Below are 21802 nucleotides of genomic sequence, written 5' to 3'. Positions count from 1 at the left end.
TATTGATCAACTTGTCATATGTTTCTTCTTTATTGTCCGGGCAAGACAACCCAAGTAAGAATTATAAGATATTAAAGGAGGCCTAAAAAATAGATCAATAATACCCAATATCTGTAATACTGAAAAAGCTCATATTGGCCCGTTCCAGGCCCATGTTGAACCTAGAGACCCTGCACGACCTGCCGTGACAAGCACAACTGCATGGGCTAGTCCTACCTAACTCAAATGCTTGAATAAATAAATAAATAAAACACACAATTTTCTATGTAAAAGTGAACATATTTTGACCCCAGAACGAAGATGTCATAGATGGAGGAAGAGAGAATGCAAATCTAATTAGATAAATTAAGGATAAGATTTAATCAAATCTAATCCAAGAATGCAAACAAAAATCTGCTTCTAATAGGTTATGAACTAGATCAGAATCATTCTCAACGAGTCCATAAGAAGTGATCCCATTTTTTTCATCGGGTCGGGGTAGAGACCAAAGGTCTTGAGCGAACGATCTGGCATAACAACTCAAAAGATAAAGAAGTATTGTTAATTTCTTCATGCCCGTTCCAAGTTCGAAGTACCATTTGTACAAATAAGAATCCCCTTTGTTACATGATTTCTTCTTCATATAGATAGATATAGGATCTATCAAGCAATTAATTAGAAGTACATTTTGTGCAACAGCCCTTCCTATCTGATGGAAAAGGATCCCATGATCTTGAACCGATCTTACTTGGGATTTGCGAACTCTTACTTTCCGAGAGAAATTGGTATTGAACGTCATAGAGAAAAAGCAAGAGGAGAGATATACAAGATATACTTGGCTTTGGCTGCGATTGCTGGCGATGAATGCTGGGAGAGAAAAGCTTTACCTTTCACTCGCTTTTGATTCCTGTAGCCACATCAAACACATCACTTGTGACAGTTCCCAAAGGGAATTGCGAATTCAAAATTCCAATCTAAACCATAATTAACTCACAATTGTGTTACATCAATATGACAGACATACCAAACTGTCAACGGAATAACAAAAGTCAACATAAACCATTCCTAGAAATAGCCCAATGGTAGGATTATGTAGTCCGACTGTGCTGAACTAAATAAGACATAAGTCAAGTGATCAAAGCTAATCCAAAGCTTTCTCCGCTCCCAAACATAGCGAGAATCCAAGCGTGCATCGTCAATTTCAAGAAATTCACGGAAAGAGACACGGGGATAGAGTAATACAAACCTCAGATCGACTGGCCTCGATCCTCTGGATTCCCTCATTATCGTAGCAGAAAACGACAAAAGCATGTATATAATGACATTTTATCAGCTATTGGTTGGACCATCTTTATTACCTGCCATAAACACATAAACAATTCGGTATAAAAATCTGATAAGAATCTCATTCCTCAAAACTTCTTCAGTCCGGGCCTAAACAACTGCAAGCAAAAAAATCCCAAAGATACATAATTTGATCCAAATCATCCACCGCCATTAACAAAACCACACCCTATATCTTCCTTTAGCTAAGATTAGAACAAAAACTGAAACCCTAATCATTCCCAAACATACTTTTGGAATCAGAATAGAAAGGAAACATGAAATTAGATGATCATACAAAATTGGGCTGGGGATTGGACTCGTGCTCGGAATTGAACTCTTCCTTTTCTTCTTCAGATTGATCGCCGAACTTGGTGCCACTTCTCCTCCCCCATCATTGCTGCTGTGTGTTATGGTAGGACCCCTCTTAAGAAAGAGACTAAATTCGGAGGAAAACCCACAAATTCCTAATCACAAAATTCCTAATCAATCAAGTTACCAAGGTCCTAAATTCCTAATCACAAAAATCACACTGATCAAATTAATTAGTTTCAGCAACCCACACATATTTTTAAAAACATTTACAAACTTCTACAAAAAAAGGGACGCTGATTTCTCCACCCTTAACCATGTGAGATCTTAAGCATATTTACTCCGGACATAAAAAATAAAAACTAAAGCATAAAGTAAACATACCCAATAGCAAACCAAAGATTTAGCCTAGAAAGCTTCGCTGAACCCCTACCAACAAAATTTGCGAGAGCAAAGCAGCTATCTAATACATGAAACTATGATTAGCAGATGAATTAAAATTAATGAAAATCCGAATCATTCAAAACCATTTCCATCCCAAATGCAATCAATTAACAGACACATCTACTTGGAATTTTAAAGTTGGGATTTATAAACTAAGGGCTAAGAACAAATAATAAATTACTTTACTCCTAACATACGTAGCTTTATATAACATAAACCATTGACATTAAATAGTTAATTTGTTTTCATCATAGAAAATATCACCATAGCATCCTGCAAATTTCGAGAAGTGTGTGTCGAAACAAACCTGAAAAGGAATGAAAACCCAGTTAACCAAACCCATCAAAAATAACTTAAGGCTCACCGATCATAGCAAACCAAACTAATCCGACACATCGAAATCCAATCACAAAACAAAAAATACTTTGAAACCGTCAGCCAATATACAGCAAGTAGAAGCAACGCAATTAATAAATAAATAAATAACCCAAATCTGCAATGATCCAAACAGTTAAAATTAGGGTTTGAGAATTACTGCACCTATTGCTATTGGATGATGATAAAAAAGGTCAAAGTCAATACAATACAATACAATTAGGTCTGGCAAACGGGTCGTGTCTGTCGTGTTCGTGTCGTTTTCGTGTAACACCTGTTATCTTAACGAGTCGTGTCGTGTCACACCCGTTATCTTAACGGGTACTTAACAGGTCGTGTCACTTTACCCAACGGGTAAAGTGACCCAACCCGTTATGACCCGTTAAGAAAAAAATATATTTTTTTAAAATTTGCACATACCACACATTGTGACATAAATATTACTTGAAAACATTAAAACATTTCTCGTTCAAGTACTATATCTACACTCGAAAATGAAAGCCTAATAAAAAAAATAATACATACACTACTAATCTATTACAAATATTAAATGTGCAAGGATAAAGAGTTTTTGTTTTTAAGATTGTCCTGTTACTTGATCTCTGAATGTTTTTTTTTTGTGATTTTTTGCTGATGTGATCTCCAAGCATATACAAACAATTTTGACGGTTTGGATCGTTGAAATTAGTTTTGGAGAATTCGTAAAACGATAGATTGACTAACACTTAGAGTTTATTTATACTTTCATTAAGTATAACATAAGATTTTGTGGTATCCACTTGTGTAAATATTTTAAATTGAAGATCGAATTCATTCATTGTATTCATATAGGGTCAAGGAGTGTAGTTATAAAAAATCATCAAAATCGGAGTTAAAATAACCGTTAAATCGTGATTTTTCGTTTATAACCGTTGAAAAGCTTTGTCCCGTTACTTGATCTCTGAATGTTTTTTTTTTGTGATTTTTTGCTGATGTGATCTCCAAGCATATACAAACAATTTTGACGGTTTGGATCGTTGAAATTAGTTTTGGAGAATTTGTAAAATGATAGATTGACTAACACTTAAGAGTTTATTTATACTTTTATTAAGTATAACATAAGATTTTGTGGTATCCACTTGTGTAAATATTTTAAATTGAAGATCGAATTCATTCATTGTATTCATATAGGGTCAAGGAGTGTAGTTATAAAAAATCATCAAAATCGGAGTTAAAATAATCGTTAAATCGTGATTTTTCGTTTATAACCGTTGAAAAGCTTTGTCCCGTTACTTGATCTCTGAATGTTTATTTTTTTTGTGATCTTTTGCTGATGTGATCTCCAAGCATATACAAACAATTTTGACGGTTTGGATCGTTGAAATTAGTTTTGCAGAATTCGTAAAACGATAGATTGACTAACACTTAGAGTTTATTTATACTTTTATTAAGTATAACATAAGATTTTGTGGTATCCACTTGTGTAAATATTTTAAATTGAAGATCGAATTCATTCATTGTATTCATATAGGATCAAGGAGTGTAGTTATAAAAAATCATCAAAATCGGAGTTAAAATAACCGTTAAATCGTGATTTTTCGTTTATAACCGTTGAAAAGCTTTGTCCCGTTACTTGATCTCTGAATGTTTTTTTTTTGTGATTTTTTGCTGATGTGATCTCCAAGCATATACAAACAATTTTGACAGTTTGGATCGTTGAAATTAGTTTTGGAGAATTCGTAAAACGATAGATTGATTAACACTTAGAGTTTATTTATACTTTTATTAAGTATAACATAAGATTTTGTGGTATCCACTTGTGTAAATATTTTAAATTGAAGATCGAATTCATTCATTGTATTCATATAGGGTCAAGGAGTGTAGTTATAAAAAATCATCAAAATCGGAGTTAAAATAACCGTTAAATCGTGATTTTTCGTTTATAACCGTTGAAAAGCTTTGTCCCGTTACTTGATCTCTGAATGTTTTTTTTTTGTGATTTTTTGCTGATGTGATCTCCAAGCATATACAAACAATTTTGACGGTTTGGATCGTTGAAATTAGTTTTGGAGAATTCGTAAAACGATAGATTGACTAACACTTAGTTTATTTATAATTTCATTAAGTATAACAAAAGATTTTGTGGTATCCACTTGTGTAAATATTTTAAATTGAAGATCGAATTCCTTCATTGTATTCATATAGGGTCAAGGAGTGTAGTTATAAAAAATCATCAAAATCGGAGTTAAAATAACCGTTAAATCGTGATTTTTCGTTTATAACCATTGAAAAGCTTTGTCCCGTTACTTGATCTCTGAATGTTTTTCTTTTGTGATTTTTTTCTGATGTGATCTCCAAGCATATACAAACAATTTTGACGGTTTGGATCGTTGAAATTAGTTTTGGAGAATTCGTAAAACGATAGATTGACTAACACTTAGAGTTTATTTATACTTTTATTAAGTATAACATAAGATTTTGCGGTATCCACTTTTGTAAATATTTTAAATTGAAGATCGAATTCATTCATTGTATTCATATAGGGTCAAGGAGTGTAGTTATAAAAAATCATCAAAATCGGAGTTAAAATAACCGTTAAATCGTGATTTTTCGTTTATAACCGTTGAAAAGCTTTGTCCCGTTACTTGATCTTTGAATGTTTTTTTTTTGTGATTTTTTGCTGATGTGATCTCCAAGCATATACAAACAATTTTGACGGTTTGGATCGTTGAAATTAGTTTTGGAGAATTCGTAAAACGATAGATTGACTAACACTTAGAGTTTATTTATACTTTTATTAAGTATAACATAAGATTTTGTGGTATCCACTTGTGTAAATATTTTAAATTGAAGATCGAATTCATTCATTGTATTCATATAGGGTCAAGGAGTGTAGTTATAAAAAATCATCAAAATCGGAGTTAAAATAACCGTTAAATCATGATTTTTCGTTTATAACCGTTGAAAAGCTTTGTCCCGTTACTTGATCTCTGAATGTTTTTTTTTATTGATTTTTTTGCTGATGTGATCTCCAAGCATATACAAACAATTTTGACGGTTTGGATCGTTGAAATTAGTTTTGGAGAATTCGTAAAACGATAGATTGACTAACACTTAGAGTTTATTTATACTTTCATTAAGTATAACAAAAGATTTTGTGGTATCCACTTGTGTAAATATTTTAAATTGAAGATCGAATTCATTCATTGTATTCATATAGGGTCAAAGAGTGTAGTTATAAAAAATCATCAAAATCAGAGTTAAAATAACCGTTAAATCGTGATTTTTCGTTTATAACCGTTGAAAAGCTTTGTCCCGTTACTTGATCTCTGAATGTTTATTTTTTATGATTTTTTGTTGATGTGATCTCAAAGCATATACAAACAAGTTTGACGGTTGGGATCGTTGAAAATAGTTTTGGAGAATTCGTATGCCATCAATCAAGTTTCGTGTGTGTGTGTGTGTATATATATATTTATTAAGTAGATTTAAATCTATTTATTTTGTACGTATAAATTATAATTGACTGGTACACGGAATAGTACATACATCACGTGTCACGTGTGTCATTATAAAGATAGTGAGATATGTCATGACAGTCATGTGTGTGATAAAAAGTTAATAACTTAAAAAAAAAAAAAATTCTCACCACTTCTATTAATTTTCATTTTTCCCTCTCTTTTTTGTTTCATTTTCAACTTTTTCTTATCATTTTCACTTTTCCCTCCAACATCTTTCCCTAATTCCCTCACTTTTTTGTTTTATTTTCAACATTTCTTAACATTTTCATTTTCCCTCCATTTTTTTTTTCGAAAAGGACGGCAAGTTGGCAAATGGCAATGGCAAGAAATTGATTATTGAAATTTGAGAATGGAAACAAATCACATCTGAGTCCTGACGCATCAAATTTCAATGGATGCAAAATCATGCAAATATGCAATGCATGATCATGCATATTAAATTATTAATTAATAATTATTATAGTTTTTATAAAATTTAATATATATATATATATATATATATAAAATTAGTATAGATAGACTTAATATTTTGGGAGTATAATTATTATAGTATATATAATTATTATAATTATTATAAATTTTATAGTTAATTTAATATATATATATATATATTATAATTTTTAGGGGTATAAAATTGTAAAATTAATGTATATAATTATTACAATATTTTTTTAGGGTTATAAAATTATAAAAATAATATTCTGCTTATCGTGTATCGTGTTTACCCACGTGTATACCCGACCCAACCCGTTATCTTAACAGGTGCTTATCGGGTTACCCGATAAGACCCGATTCGTTATCGTGTCGACCCAAACTGACACACCCCGACCGAGATCAGGGCGTGCTGGCCGTCACGCGAAGGTGACGTAGCCATGTGCGCGTGCGGAAGCTATTAAGATAGTAATATAAAAGTACGAATAATTAAAAACCTAAAAGCATACAAAGTACTAGTGTATGTGAGACACAATTCAGAGCAATTCTACAACAGTCCAAAAGGAAAAGATACGATGTATGTACACCCGAAGGTGACCCTACAATGGTGAGTGTCTGTCAGAAATGCCGGGACGCCCTCTGGGATAAACCACCGAACTTGCTAGACCACTAGAACCTGGAGGGGCGAAAAACAAAAGCGTGAGTGGGCAAAAACAAAGTTCTTTGAAAACTCTTTAGCAAAATACATCCTAACCCCTCGCCGTAAAACCTGTATACTTCCCAGAAAATGAACATATATACGTATTTATAGGTATGTCAATCATGCTCCATGATATGCCATTTATGCTCGAGAATATGCCATGACAGAAACTCATAATCAAATATAAATGCTCAAGCGTAAATCATATCAACAACATATAAACTGGCAGCCGGGAGTCACCTAACGTGACATGTACCGCTGCACCTAGAGCTCCACGCTCAACTCAATCACTGAATCTGCACACGAGTCGGAACCACCTAACGTGGTCTGCACGACAAGCTGGGTGTAATATATATGTATGCTCTAGTGCTACGATCACGTGAAGCTGGCGATAAATCGCGGGTCACCTACAAGTCGGAACCACCTAATGTGATCTCTACGACAGGCTTGCACCTAACTTGGATCCAAGACGAGCATGCGGTGCTGGTGAACATACACGTGAAGGCTGTGCCCTGGCCCTGGACGGGAGCACTAACACCGGGGGTGCAGATTATAAGCTCTCTAAGCATTTCAAACTACGATTGCATAATAAACAGGAATGCATAACCACCTGAATACCGCTTACCTAGCACTTACCTGTGCATCCACCGCACCAAATACACATGTATATATGTATGTATATCACCAATAATACATGTAATGATGCGTAAATAACATTCATATAATGCATGGCATAAAACAAATAACATTTTCTATTTAATTTCTGGGAATATAACTGTATATAGGTATATACGGAAAACAAAAGCCCACTCACTGATAATTAGAAGGGTCGTAGCCCCCCTGCCTCGAGTGCGTACGCTCGTCCTCGGAAAACGAATCACCTATACGCGACAAGGTTACGAAAACATTAATTTAAAAGCACCTAAGCAACTTCTCGTAATAACTTCTCATACATTGCTCAAATTGGACAATTGAATATACCAATGTGATCTACACAACCTCAGGATCACACCCATATTTTTAAAATAATTTTTGGACCACGCACGCGCCCCCACGCGCCTGACCACGCACGGACCCACGCGCCCCCACGCGCGGCCCACGTGCACTGCACACTGACGGCGTCAACTGACGCCGTCAGGAATATTCCGTTAACCTGACGGAATATTCCCTAACTGACGCCGTCACTGCCGTTAGGAATATTCCGTTAAACTTAACGGAATATTCCCCTTCCTTCTCCGGCCAGTCGCCGTCGCCGGCGCCGGCGCCGTCGCCGGAAAACTGGAAAATTTTCAAACCTTGTTTTCTCCTTCGTTTTTCAACCATTTTTCACGATTCAAAAGCCAAAATGAAGCTTAGGACTAGTAGAATCACGATAGACTAGTTTCAAGGCCTAAAAATTGCTAGATCATACCTGTTTTCAAGGTCAAATCTCGGCCAACTTTCGAACCTAACCTTCCCGACGTCCAAACTCGTCCAACGAACTACTCCCAAGCTCCTGGGAACCTCACAAACACAACTACAAGCTTAGAATTTCCTAAAACAAGCTAGATTAATCTTGCATGAACAGTGTTCAAATCGGACCTCGTCGAAACGACGTGAAAACAACGATATCCTTACCTGAAAATGGCACCACTGGACTCCTCTCAACTCCACGAACACGATGGTGATCTTGGTTTCTCGATTGGTGAAGGTTTGAGTGTGTTTGTGTGTTTGCAGAAGGAAGAAGAAGAAGAGCTCGGGGAGAGTGAGAGAGAGACAGGGAAGAGACAGAGAAGAGACAGGGAGTGAGGGAATCCCGGGGGAGTGAGACGAGGTGTAGGAGTGTGTGTGTGTGGTCCTACACACCACACAACACAAAACTACACGTAAACGAATAGATTAGGGGTAAAATTGTAATTTTCCATGTACGTTTTAATAATTCCGGGACGGGATGTTACAACCTACCCACCTTAATAGAATTTCGTCCCGAAATTCAAAACAACTAATTACACCCCTAACGGTCAAAGAACAATCTAGGATACAAGTCCCTCATTCTATTTTCTGTCTCCCATGTCGCTTCTTCAACCGAGTGATTCCTCCACAAGACTTTCACCAAATTTACCGTCTTGTTCCTCAGAACCTTCTCTTTCCAATCCAAGATCGTTAACGGTTCCTCGTCATACGTCAAATCTGGATTTATCTCTAATGGTTGAGGAGGTATCACATGTAACGGATCGGCAACATAGTGTCGGAGCATAGACACGTGAAAAACGTTATGCACTTTAGCCAACTCCGGAGGCAACTCCAACCTGTAAGCTACCTCACCAACTCGTTCTGTGACTATGTACGGTCCGATGTACCTGGGACTCAACTTTCCCTTCTTTCCAAACCGCACAACACCTCTCCACGGTGAAAGCTTCAGAAATACCCAATCTCCGACCTTATACGTTCTGTCCGTAGCATGTCTATCCGCTAAACTTTTCTGCCTGTCCTGAGCTGCTTTCAGGTTAGACCTAATTACCTGAACATTTTGAGTAGTCTCCTCGACAATCTCCGGACCTACCAAAACTCTTTCGCCAACCTCTGACCAACACAACGGAGTGCGACAAGATCTACCATACAAGGCTTCAAATGGCGCCATGCCAATGCTCGAATGGAAACTGTTGTTGTAGGCAAATTCCATCAAATCTAACCGCTGGTGCCAAACATCACTGAACTGTAACACCGAAGCTCGCAGCATATCTTCCAAGGTCTGAATAGTTCTCTCGGATTGTCCGTCCGTCTGTGGATGATATGCCGTACTGTAAAGTAGTCTCGTACCCAAAGCTTCCTGAAAAGCTACCCAAAACTTCGATGTGAATCGTGGATCACGATCCGAGACAATACTTACAGGGACACCATGGTACTTTACAACCCTTGAGATAAACAATTCTGCTAACCGGCTCAAAGAATACTTCTCTCTTACTGGAATGAAATGTGCCGACTTAGTGAGCCGATCAACGATCACCCAAATGCCATCAAAGCCATTATGTGTACGCGGCAACTTGTACACAAAATCCATAGTGATATTTTCCCACTTCCACTCTGGAACGGGAAGCGGCTGCAACAATCCAAACGGCTTCTTTCTTTCTGCTTTAACCTGCTGACAAACAGCACAACTGCTCACATACTCAGCTATCTCCCTTTTTATACCCGGCCAATAGTAAAATGGTCGAATGGTATGATACATTTTAGTTGCCCCTGGGTGCATGGCATAAGCCGAGATATGTGCTTCATCTAGAATTTCCTTCTTCAACTCCACATTACTAGGCACGAACATTCTACCCTCTAACATCAACATGCCATCAGAATCACGAACTCTGAGATCTCGCCTCCTTCCTTGATCTCGAGCTCGAATTAGTTCTTGAGTCTGTTCATCAGCTACCTGAGCTTCAAGCACCCGATCAACTAAGATTGGTCTAACTTGAAAATTAGCAAGTAATGCCACATCTCGATCTTCTGCTTCTAACCTTACTCCCGTAGCACGCAAGTCCACCAAAAGAGGAATACGACTAGCGTACATCGCACTAATACGGCCATGTGACTTCCTGCTAAGTGCATCGGCTACTACGTTTGCACGACCTGGGTGATAGTCAATCGTGCAATCGTAATCGCTGAGCAACTCCAACCACCTCCGTTGACGAAGATTTAGTTCCTTCTGGGTGAAGAGATACTGAAGACTCTTGTGATCTGTGAAGATCCTACACTTCTCTCCGTAAAGATAGTGTCTCCACAACTTCAACGCAAAGATGATAGCAGCCAATTCCAAATCATGTGTAGGGTAATTCATCTCATGAGGTTTCAACTGCCGCGAAGCATAAGCAATCACCCTACCATGCTGCATCAATACACATCCCAGACCATTCAAGGAAGCATCGCTATAAACCTCGAAATCACCACTATCGTCCGGAAGTGCCAAAACAGGTGCATTAGTAAGACAATGCTTCAACTGCTGAAAACTTTGCTCACACTTATCATTCCATTCAAACTTAACATCTTTCCTTGTTAACCTCGTCAGTGGCAAGGCAATCACCGAAAAATCCTTAACGAATCTCCGATAATATCCCGCCAAACCAATAAAACTTCTCACCTCAGTGACGGTTCGTGGTTGCTCCCAACTCTCCACAGCTGCAACCTTTTGAGGATCAACAAGAATACCTTGAGCAGAAATGATGTGCCCCAAAAACGCGACTTGATCTAACCAGAATTGACACTTGCTAAACTTAGCATACAATTGGTGTTCCCTCAACCTCTTCAACACCAAAGTAAGATGTCTAACATGCTCTGCTTTGGACGTAGAATACACCAGAATATCATCAATGAAGACAATAACAAATCTATCCAGGTAAGGCTGAAATACCCGGTTCATTAAATCCATAAAAGCTGCTGGTGCATTCGTCAACCCAAATGGCATAACCAGAAACTCGTAATGACCGTAACGAGTCCTGAACGCCGTCTTAGGAACATCATCCCTACTAATCTTCAGCTGATAGTACCCAGACCTCAAGTCTATCTTAGAAAATACACAAGCACCTCTCAGCTGATCAAACAAATCGTCGATACGAGGCAATGGATAACGGTTTTTAATCGTCACCCGATTCAATTGTCTGTAATCGATACACAGCCTCAAAGTCCCATCTTTCTTTCTCACAAACAACACTGGAGCGCCCCAAGGTGAAGTACTAGGCTGAATGAATCCCTTATCCACTAATTCCTGTAACTGAACTTTCAATTCCCTTAACTCAGCAGGAGCCATACGATAAGGAGTTAAAGAAATAGGATTGGTACCTGGAAGCAACTCAACATTGAACTCCACATCTCGATCTGGGGGTAAACCAGGTAAATCCTCAGGAAAAACATCAGGGAAGTGTCTAACCACTCTCACATCCTCAATTCTGCTAGGAACGGCCTCCTCTAGCAACACATGAGCTAGATACCCCTGACAACCTTTAGACAACAACTTCTTCGCTCGCAAAGCCGAAATAACACCATGTCTTACTCCACTCTGCTCACTCACAAAAGTAACCTCATGTAATCCAGGACGGTGAAAAGTAACTACTTTCCCGTAACAATCAATGTTAGCACGATAGAAGTGCAACCAATCTGTGCCCAAAATCACATCAAAATCGACAATATCTAACGGGATTAGATCCGCTGGCATAACAACACCCTCTACTATCACTGGACATCCTGGGTACATACAATCTACGACACATCTCTCTCCTCTAGGCATAGCGAACTCTAAATTGTACCCTAGAGGTGTGGGGCGAGGTTGCGTTACTTGAGCAAATATATGAGAAATAACGAAATGTGTAGCTCCACAATCAATTAAGACTCTAGCAAAATAACCAAGAATATTTAACGTACCCATTATCAAGTCTGGGTTGTTCTGAGCATCCTGCAGGGAAATATTGTGAATACGCCCCTGGCCCTGCTGTCGTCCACCACGACCTCTGCTCGCATGAACACCGCGACCTTGAGCTCCACGCCCCTGACTGGGCTGACCCATCTGTCTCGAAGATCCTGCACTACTAGTGGCATTCTCACTCTGTTGATACTGTCCTCCTTGGTACCACTGAGAACCACCAATCGGAGCTGGAGGATACGGCATGTAGTTGCTGGGATATGGGGGATAACCACCTTGTGAATACGGGTCCTGGGGGTACTGATACGGTCCCGGGGCATAGGGAACAGCATCACCCTGATAGTGATAGGCACCACCTCTACCTGCTTGACCATAATTACTCGGACCCTGGATTTGCAGAATCGGTGCAGGTGGCGGCATAAAGGTCTGCTGCGGCTTCTGTTGCTGACCCTGGGGACAATTCACTGCTTTATGTCCCATCCGTCCACACGTGAAACAAGCACCGCTGATCTGCCTGCACTCGCCAAAGTGTCGGTTATTACACCTCCGGCAAAATGGGGGTCGGTTTCGGTCACCATCACCTTGTCTCTGGCCTCGAGCACTTCCATAAAACCTACCTCCACGTCCTTGTCCAGAGGCACTGAAACCACCACTAGACGAACTTGAACTTGCACCACCCCTTTTAAAATTCTGAGTTTGGCGAGGCCCAAGCGATGTTTGACCTTTTCCTTTGTCGTCTTTCTTCTGATTGCCGTTTTTCTCTTCGTCACTATCACTTGACATATTCTCAGAGTCCTCTACCCTCAACAATATCTCATAGAACTCCTGATATGACTCACAGTGAGTAGTAGTCACCATAGAACGCCATTTCTTCTTAGTGCCCAAGCGAAAACGACGAAGCATCTCCGCCGGATTACCAGCGACATCAGGATAGTAACGAGACAAATCAGTGAACTTACGATAATACTCGTTAGCCGTCATCTTTCGCTGTTTCAACTCAGTAAATTCCTGTTTCTTACGGTCGATATACTCAGGAGGTACAAATCTCCTCTGAAACACATCCTTGAAAACATTCCAATCGGTCCTCTGGGCTGGAGTCAACATACGAAGTTCTTGCTCCCACCAAGCTGCAGACTCCATCTCCAGAAACCAAGAGGTTGTCTCAACCCACCTTTCCATAGGAAGGTTCCCCTGGTTATGTAACACACGAAAAGTCTTCTCTATGTGTTCCAACCAACGTTCTGCGCCTTCATGACCCTCGTTACCTTTAAACTTATCCAACTTCAGGTTATACATAGTCTCCAGAGGAGTCCTCTGGGGAGGGCGCATCACTGTTTGAAGGGCTGTAGCAATCACTTCCCCCAACTGAGTAAGATCAGGAAAATTAGGCTCATCTGAGCGACGTGGTTCCCGACGAGGCGGCATGATTCTGACAGAAGACACCAACTATTAGAATACTCACAAAGACACAGGACTGCCAAACCTAGGCTCTGATACCAAGCTGACACACCCCGACCGAGATCAGGGCGTGCTGGCCGTCACGCGAAGGTGACGTAGCCATGTGCGCGTGCGGAAGCTATTAAGATAGTAATATAAAAGTACGAATAATTAAAAACCTAAAAGCATACAAAGTACTAGTGTATGTGAGACACAATTCAGAGCAATTCTACAACAGTCCAAAAGGAAAAGATACGATGTATGTACACCCGAAGGTGACCCTACAATGGTGAGTGTCTGTCAGAAATGCCGGGACGCCCTCTGGGATAAACCACCGAACTTGCTAGACCACTAGAACCTGGAGGGGCGAAAAACAAAAGCGTGAGTGGGCAAAAACAAAGTTCTTTGAAAACTCTTTAGCAAAATACATCCTAACCCCTCGCCGTAAAACCTGTATACTTCCCAGAAAATGAACATATATACGTATTTATAGGTATGTCAATCATGCTCCATGATATGCCATTTATGCTCGAGAATATGCCATGACAGAAACTCATAATCAAATATAAATGCTCAAGCGTAAATCATATCAACAACATATAAACTGGCAGCCGGGAGTCACCTAACGTGACATGTACCGCTGCACCTAGAGCTCCACGCTCAACTCAATCACTGAATCTGCACACGAGTCGGAACCACCTAACGTGGTCTGCACGACAAGCTGGGTGTAATATATATGTATGCTCTAGTGCTACGATCACGTGAAGCTGGCGATAAATCGCGGGTCACCTACAAGTCGGAACCACCTAATGTGATCTCTACGACAGGCTTGCACCTAACTTGGATCCAAGACGAGCATGCGGTGCTGGTGAACATACACGTGAAGGCTGTGCCCTGGCCCTGGACGGGAGCACTAACACCGGGGGTGCAGATTATAAGCTCTCTAAGCATTTCAAACTACGATTGCATAATAAACAGGAATGCATAACCACCTGAATACCGCTTACCTAGCACTTACCTGTGCATCCACCGCACCAAATACACATGTATATATGTATGTATATCACCAATAATACATGTAATGATGCGTAAATAACATTCATATAATGCATGGCATAAAACAAATAACATTTTCTATTTAATTTCTGGGAATATAACTGTATATAGGTATATACGGAAAACAAAAGCCCACTCACTGATAATTAGAAGGGTCGTAGCCCCCCTGCCTCGAGTGCGTACGCTCGTCCTCGGAAAACGAATCACCTATACGCGACAAGGTTACGAAAACATTAATTTAAAAGCACCTAAGCAACTTCTCGTAATAACTTCTCATACATTGCTCAAATTGGACAATTGAATATACCAATGTGATCTACACAACCTCAGGATCACACCCATATTTTTAAAATAATTTTTGGACCACGCACGCGCCCCCACGCGCCTGACCACGCACGGACCCACGCGCCCCCACGCGCGGCCCACGTGCACTGCACACTGACGGCGTCAACTGACGCCGTCAGGAATATTCCGTTAACCTGACGGAATATTCCCTAACTGACGCCGTCACTGCCGTTAGGAATATTCCGTTAAACTTAACGGAATATTCCCCTTCCTTCTCCGGCCAGTCGCCGTCGCCGGCGCCGCCGCCGGCGCTGCCGCCGTCGCCGGCGCCGTCGCCGGAAAACTGGAAAATTTTCAAACCTTGTTTTCTCCTTCGTTTTTCAACCATTTTTCACGATTCAAAAGCCAAAATGAAGCTTAGGACTAGTAGAATCACGATAGACTAGTTTCAAGGCCTAAAAATTGCTAGATCATACCTGTTTTCAAGGTCAAATCTCGGCCAACTTTCGAACCTAACCTTCCCGACGTCCAAACTCGTCCAACGAACTACTCCCAAGCTCCTGGGAACCTCACAAACACAACTACAAGCTTAGAATTTCCTAAAACAAGCTAGATTAATCTTGCATGAACAGTGTTCAAATCGGACCTCGTCGAAACGACGTGAAAACAACGATATCCTTACCTGAAAATGGCACCACTGGACTCCTCTCAACTCCACGAACACGATGGTGATCTTGGTTTCTCGATTGGTGAAGGTTTGAGTGTGTTTGTGTGTTTGCAGAAGGAAGAAGAAGAAGAGCTCGGGGAGAGTGAGAGAGAGACAGGGAAGAGACAGAGAAGAGACAGGGAGTGAGGGAATCCCGGGGGAGTGAGACGAGGTGTAGGAGTGTGTGTGTGTGGTCCTACACACCACACAACACAAAACTACACGTAAACGAATAGATTAGGGGTAAAATTGTAATTTTCCATGTACGTTTTAATAATTCCGGGACGGGATGTTACACAAACACCAGTTAATTTCGTGTCGTGTCGTGTCGGGTTATCGGGTCGTGTCAGAAATTGCCAGGCCTAAATACAATGAAAACAGACTACAAAAGCCTCACCACGGATGCAGGAGCATCGTCTTGTTGGCACATGACCCAGGGCACCCTTGTATCTAAAGACACAGCCATAAATTAGCAAAAATTCTCCTATCCTAAATTCCTAATCCCACTTGACTTCGCTGCCCCACACCTTTGTCCCCTGTCTCCCATTGACTAAAAACACTCCCAAATCACACCAGCCAGCCATACAAAGCCACTGGCCACATCCAATGTTAGGCACATTCAGGTAAGTAAATTCAAATAACAGAGTGCAGATAACGAAATGCAAAGAACACGATAGATATAGTAAAATTCAAGAACATGATTAAGAGGATTTGACCTATACTGTGTTGAAAACTTACCGAAGAGCGATGGTTCCAGGGCGGCAGCGGTCAGGCTAACATGGATTTCATATGAAAAGACTTTCCTTCTCAGTCAAGTGTACCTGTTCAGGTAGAGTGAACAAAGATTTTATACAAAACAGAAAATTAGCAATTTGTAAATTTATTTTGTCATGGCATACAGTTTTTAAAAAAGAAATCTTCAGCAAAAAATATGACAGAGGCAACAGTAAATTTGTTAGTCATATTATATCTGAAAAAATTAACTCCTAAAAGTAATAAGAAAAGAAGAAGCACTAAATTGACAGGGAAGAGAAGCTAAATTGATCTTTTAGCTTACATCCAGAACATTTGATTGAGTTAGTTCTCATATTTTCCTTTTTAATCTAACAACATAAATGAAATTCAAGAGAGAGGATGAGAAATTTTTACCTTTGGGTGTGTCGACTTCAAGATCGGAGGTTTGTCCTTTGGATTTGCTCATGCGCAGCTTGAATCTCGCGAGATTTTGGCTCACTTTTCTGAGACGGTGGTGTAGCCGACTGTCTTGGGGGCTCTCATATTTCTGATCCAAATCAACAATAACGATAATAAAAGATAACAATAATGAGTTTCAACTGAGCAATCATATTTTTGGCTCACTTTTTTTGGGGCTCTCATATTTTTGGTGTAGCCGACTGTCTTGGGGGCTCTCATATTTTTGGCTCACTTTTTTTGGTTATACTGTTGGTGGGTATCTCTAATTATGCCCCGAAGGAGGAAGGCAAAGAGAGTACAGACCTGGGTTTGGGACACAAAAGGGATCTTTAGATTTCTATAAAAATACTTTGTACCTTTTTGCTCTTGGTGATGAGTGTTCATGAATATTTATGCTTTAATATTGCTGTTAGAGGAGCAAGTTGTTTAACTAAAATCCTAAGAAGATTAGGGTAGAGTATGGACGACAAACGAATAAAGAACACTCCGGCTGTCTCATTATTATTGTCTGAATCTCTACAGTCTCTGAGATATATTTGGGATAATTTTACAGTGATATTCGTCAGGGTTCAAGAAAAAAAAACTTAGCTGCACTGCTATATAAGAGTATCTGGTAAATTTTTTTTTCTGATTTAAGCACTTAACTCTTGGATTGCATGAAATCGGTATTTAAAGAATTTTTTTGTATGAGAATGCATTAATAGAATTTTTTTTTTCCCAAAAAATTAACTCGCAGAGCTTCCTGTGAGTTAGGATTGGTTTGGTATTACTCTGCTTTGAAAAAAAGTGTTTGGTAAACTTTTTTGTAAAAGTGCTTTTAGAGAAAAAAGCAGCAAAGTGTTTGGTGAACTTTTTTGTAAAAGTGCTTTTGGAGAAAAAAAAAAATATGATTGCGTTTGATAAATTTTTATGTAAAACAACTGTAACCGTGTGAAATGACCAAAACCAAACTTATCTATCATATTTCTTTTTCTCCGTTCCTCATAACCGAGCTTAACTCTATCTTTTAGAATTTTCCCTTTTCTCTTTTCTTTTACTTTTCTAGAACGTTGTCTCTAGAATCATCTTCATTTTTTTATCCTTCCCGTCCAACTACCTCTCTGTCTCTCCCTCGTCACTTTTTCTCTCATCACCAAATTCCATTCTTTTCGCCACTTTCTCCCTCATCATCAAATTCCATTTTTTCTCATTCATTCTAAAAAAAAACTTCTAGATTTGTCATATGGGTTTTTTGTTTTTTGGATTTTTCACAAGTTGAATTTCATATGGGTCTCGGCAGATCGGTGTTTTTTGTCTTCTGGGTTTTGGCTAGCATCGTGGAGTTTGTCGACGATGTCGTAGCGGATGAAGGCAATGGTCGAGCGAAGAGCGAGATTGGGAGTCGAGGAAGCCGAGGATCTGAGTAGAGGAGAAGCGATGCCTTTCGACAACGAGCTCGACGATAAAGCTGGGGGCGACACAAATCTTCAAAGATCTTTGGTAGAGATGAAGCTGGGAGGAGCAAAAGGGGGATGATAGAGATGAAGGGAGGGTACGTGTTTGTTCGATAAAGTTTCACACGTTCTTGTATATTGCCATTTTAGTATGCCCGTAAATTTCCTTTTTCTTTTGATGTTTGGATGCGATTGCAGTGCATCTGTTTGTGGGTATTATTTTTTTTTTCTGGGATTTTTGTGCTTGCTGTGTTTGCATGGCTCTTGGGTTCATCTAACTGATAGGTGGAAAATTTTAGATGAAATGCTTCTGAGTAGGTGGTTTTTCAGGTTGAAAATCTGTACTTTTTGTGATGTTCATGACTTTTTTGGATTTCAGAGATGAGATTTTGTGGTGATTTATGTTTATGTCGTTCTGTTCGAATCAATAATTTGGATTTAAGGGTAGGATTGCTAGAAACTTTCATTAAGGGGTTACTGTTCATACGTGTTTTGAGGTTTGCGCAGAAGCTGAAAAGCCAGTTTTTCAAAGCTGCCTTTTGCTGCTTCTGTTTTTTGGCTTTTTTTCACCCAAAACTGTGAAAAAAAGCTGAAGCTGGAAGTTTACCAAACACCAAAAACTCTCCCAGCTTTTTTTCATCCCATTTTTTAAAATCACCTCAACCCCAAACCATACCTTAGTCTTAAGCTTTTGATTTAAATTTTTTTAGAATTATTGTAATTTTTTTTTATCTCTGCTGCTGTTTTTGATTTTTGATTTTTGATTTTTTGATTTTTATGCGACGTACATCTGTGTAAGCACTCAAATTAGTTTTTGGAGTGCATTTTGATCAGACCACAACAAAAGAGAAAACGGAAACAAAATTCAGAGCCATAAAAACAAACAAATGCTGGTCTGTCCTAAAAAAGGTTGGTTTGCGTACTTTTGAAGAATATATGGAAAAAGAGAGTATTGATCATGGTGTAGAATCTGATGGTAATGTGGTTGAAAAAGATAAAATGTTGCATGAAAAGATCTCGGAACTCATTGACGAAATATGCAGCAGTGAGCTGAGTTGATAAGGAGAAACAAGGAGAAGTGTGAAACAATTGAGCGGCTTTTGTCCCATGTGCATAAGCTAACGGATGAGAACAAAATTTTGAGGATTCATCTGGGAATCCATAAGGATACTACTGATCATACAATTACAATCCATAAGAATGCTACTGATCATACAATTACAAGGCGAAACAAACCTCAGTTTTCAAGGTCTAAGTCCATGGGGCCATCTTTCCTTGGAAGGCTCACTGGATGCACCGGCACCTGATCTTAATTAGTGACTTTTCAACTTAATTAGGTAGCTTTATAAGTTTTCAAATCTATCCGTTTATATGCTTTCATAATACATATGAAGTTTCCGAGTAAAGTATAACATATTTCAATTTTCAATTTGCTGTGCGCAGAAATGGAACTGAACGCTTCGATATTTTGATCTTGCATCTGAAGCCAAGTGATTAAGAGAAAGATCTCATGGCAGGAATCATGGGCTTGATGAAGGTGAGGTTAATGAAGTGTGCTTTAGCACCAAGATTGAGTTTTGTTATGACTTTTCTATAATCTAGATGCTGAAATACTTGGAGTTGGAATTAATAAAAATTGATTGAAACATGGATTTTTTATTAGATTGGTATGGCTGACATAGTTAAGAAGTAGTTTAATGATTAGGGAATTTCTTTAACTGAACATATTTGTTTTCATGAGGTAGGTAGAATCCTCTGTAATTTAATTAATTAGATTGAAATTTGGAGCCATGTCTGGATTCTTAAACTATGGTGGTTAATGTGCTTTTTAGGTATTTTTTCAAGTGGGGAAAAAGAGGTGGGTGTGGTATTTATATTGTTATTCTCAGTCGGTATATAAGTATTTGAATGTGCAAAACATGGATACCATACAAGAAATGCAAGAATTGAAATTAGAAGGCATGAAGGCAGTTTGCAGAGGGTGGGTTCGGGGATGGTAAAACTTGCCTAGGTGGCGAGATTAATGGTGATGGTTTCGTGACCGTCTAGTTCGCCGTGAAAAATGGCGACGGTGGTCACCTTGCTGTTTCTGTGCAGCGAGCACAGTATCGAGAGAAAGAGGTGAGGGAAATAGGGAGAGTGGTAGAGAGGGAGTGAGACATGAGGGTGGTGGCAAGGTGGTGCCTCGCCGGAGTGGCGAGTGAGGTGGTGATGGCTGCTCGAACGGGAGATTGATGGTGCACTGGAGAACTTGACTCCTCGCTCAGTCTGGTCTCTGGAGAAGAAAACTAAACAGAGCTGTGCATTCGCAGAGTTTGAAATGAGGGGTTTTAATCTTTGGCATGCTATTGTCTTTATTTAATATCTTCAGTCGGGGATTATTGCGATGTCTTTGACAATTGAAATGTGAATACATTATTGTGCTTAGAACACAAGTCAAAATTTTTTAAACTGCAACGAAAGTCCATTATCTAGACTTGAGTTTTTCTAAAATTGTTTTATAAATTACAGTGTAGTTAACAAAAGGAATAAACTTATGAAAAATGTTAGCTTAAGGTTGGATTCCGGGTAAATACGTGCTATCTCAGACGATGGAATTGCATCATGAGTTTCTATATTTTCCTGAACAAATTTAATGAAAATGTTTCCAACACCTAGGGGTTCAAAGATATTCAACTAGAACTTTAATCTTCAGACTTTCTCGTTGTTGTAGTCTCTAATGGTTTAGTTAATCCTATTAGGCTATTGTTAGATCAATTAAAAGAGTGTTTTAGCCTATTGATAGTGTATTGTCTTATATACTTTCTCATTGTTAGATCAGTTGTGATTATGTGTAGTTCATGTTTCTGAATGTAAAATTATTCATACAATCTCACTTTTGCATCTAATTAGTGAGGCAAAAAGAAAATTTTTAACATTTTAAATCCTAATTATCTCCATTTCAGCCAATGCATATTTTTTCCACCTAAGAGTCTTTGATGCATGTCCTTTTTTTTTTAAGTATTGAAACATACATTGTTCGAAATTTGTTGAGCACTTGAAACTTTAGAAGTTAAGTCTTTCATTCCTTCCTCCTCCACCTCTTCATCCTTGCTCCACCGCGAATCGAAACTAAAAGTTGCTCATCCAAATCAATTTCGGTTCACTCAAATCCTTAGAACCCTAAGACCCAAATTTCTCCAGATCATTCCAAAATTCAACGGCAAACACAAAACCCAGATCCCTAAACTCACTCGATAACGT

At 39.0% G+C, this 21802-nt stretch overlaps 1 long non-coding RNA gene and 1 pseudogene across 1 annotated transcript; both read right to left on the bottom strand.

Moving 5' to 3' along the window:
- LOC148697895 (inactive beta-amylase 4, chloroplastic-like) overlaps positions 1-21802 on the bottom strand; it is a 36619-nt pseudogene that overhangs the window by 728 nt on the left and 14089 nt on the right.
- LOC148697896 (uncharacterized) lies at positions 240-17544 on the bottom strand. Its single transcript, XR_015960656.1, has 3 exons — positions 17082-17544; positions 16671-16753; positions 240-1337 (listed from the first exon to the last, which is right to left on the bottom strand). It is a non-coding gene; the product is annotated as an uncharacterized LOC148697896 (long non-coding RNA).

This window comes from Pyrus communis, chromosome 3 (assembly GCF_041283825.1).
Source record: "Pyrus communis isolate YQ-2024b chromosome 3, ASM4128382v1, whole genome shotgun sequence".
Lineage (NCBI taxonomy): Eukaryota > Viridiplantae > Streptophyta > Magnoliopsida > Rosales > Rosaceae > Pyrus > Pyrus communis.
This window is presented reverse-complemented; position numbering and strand designations above follow the sequence as displayed.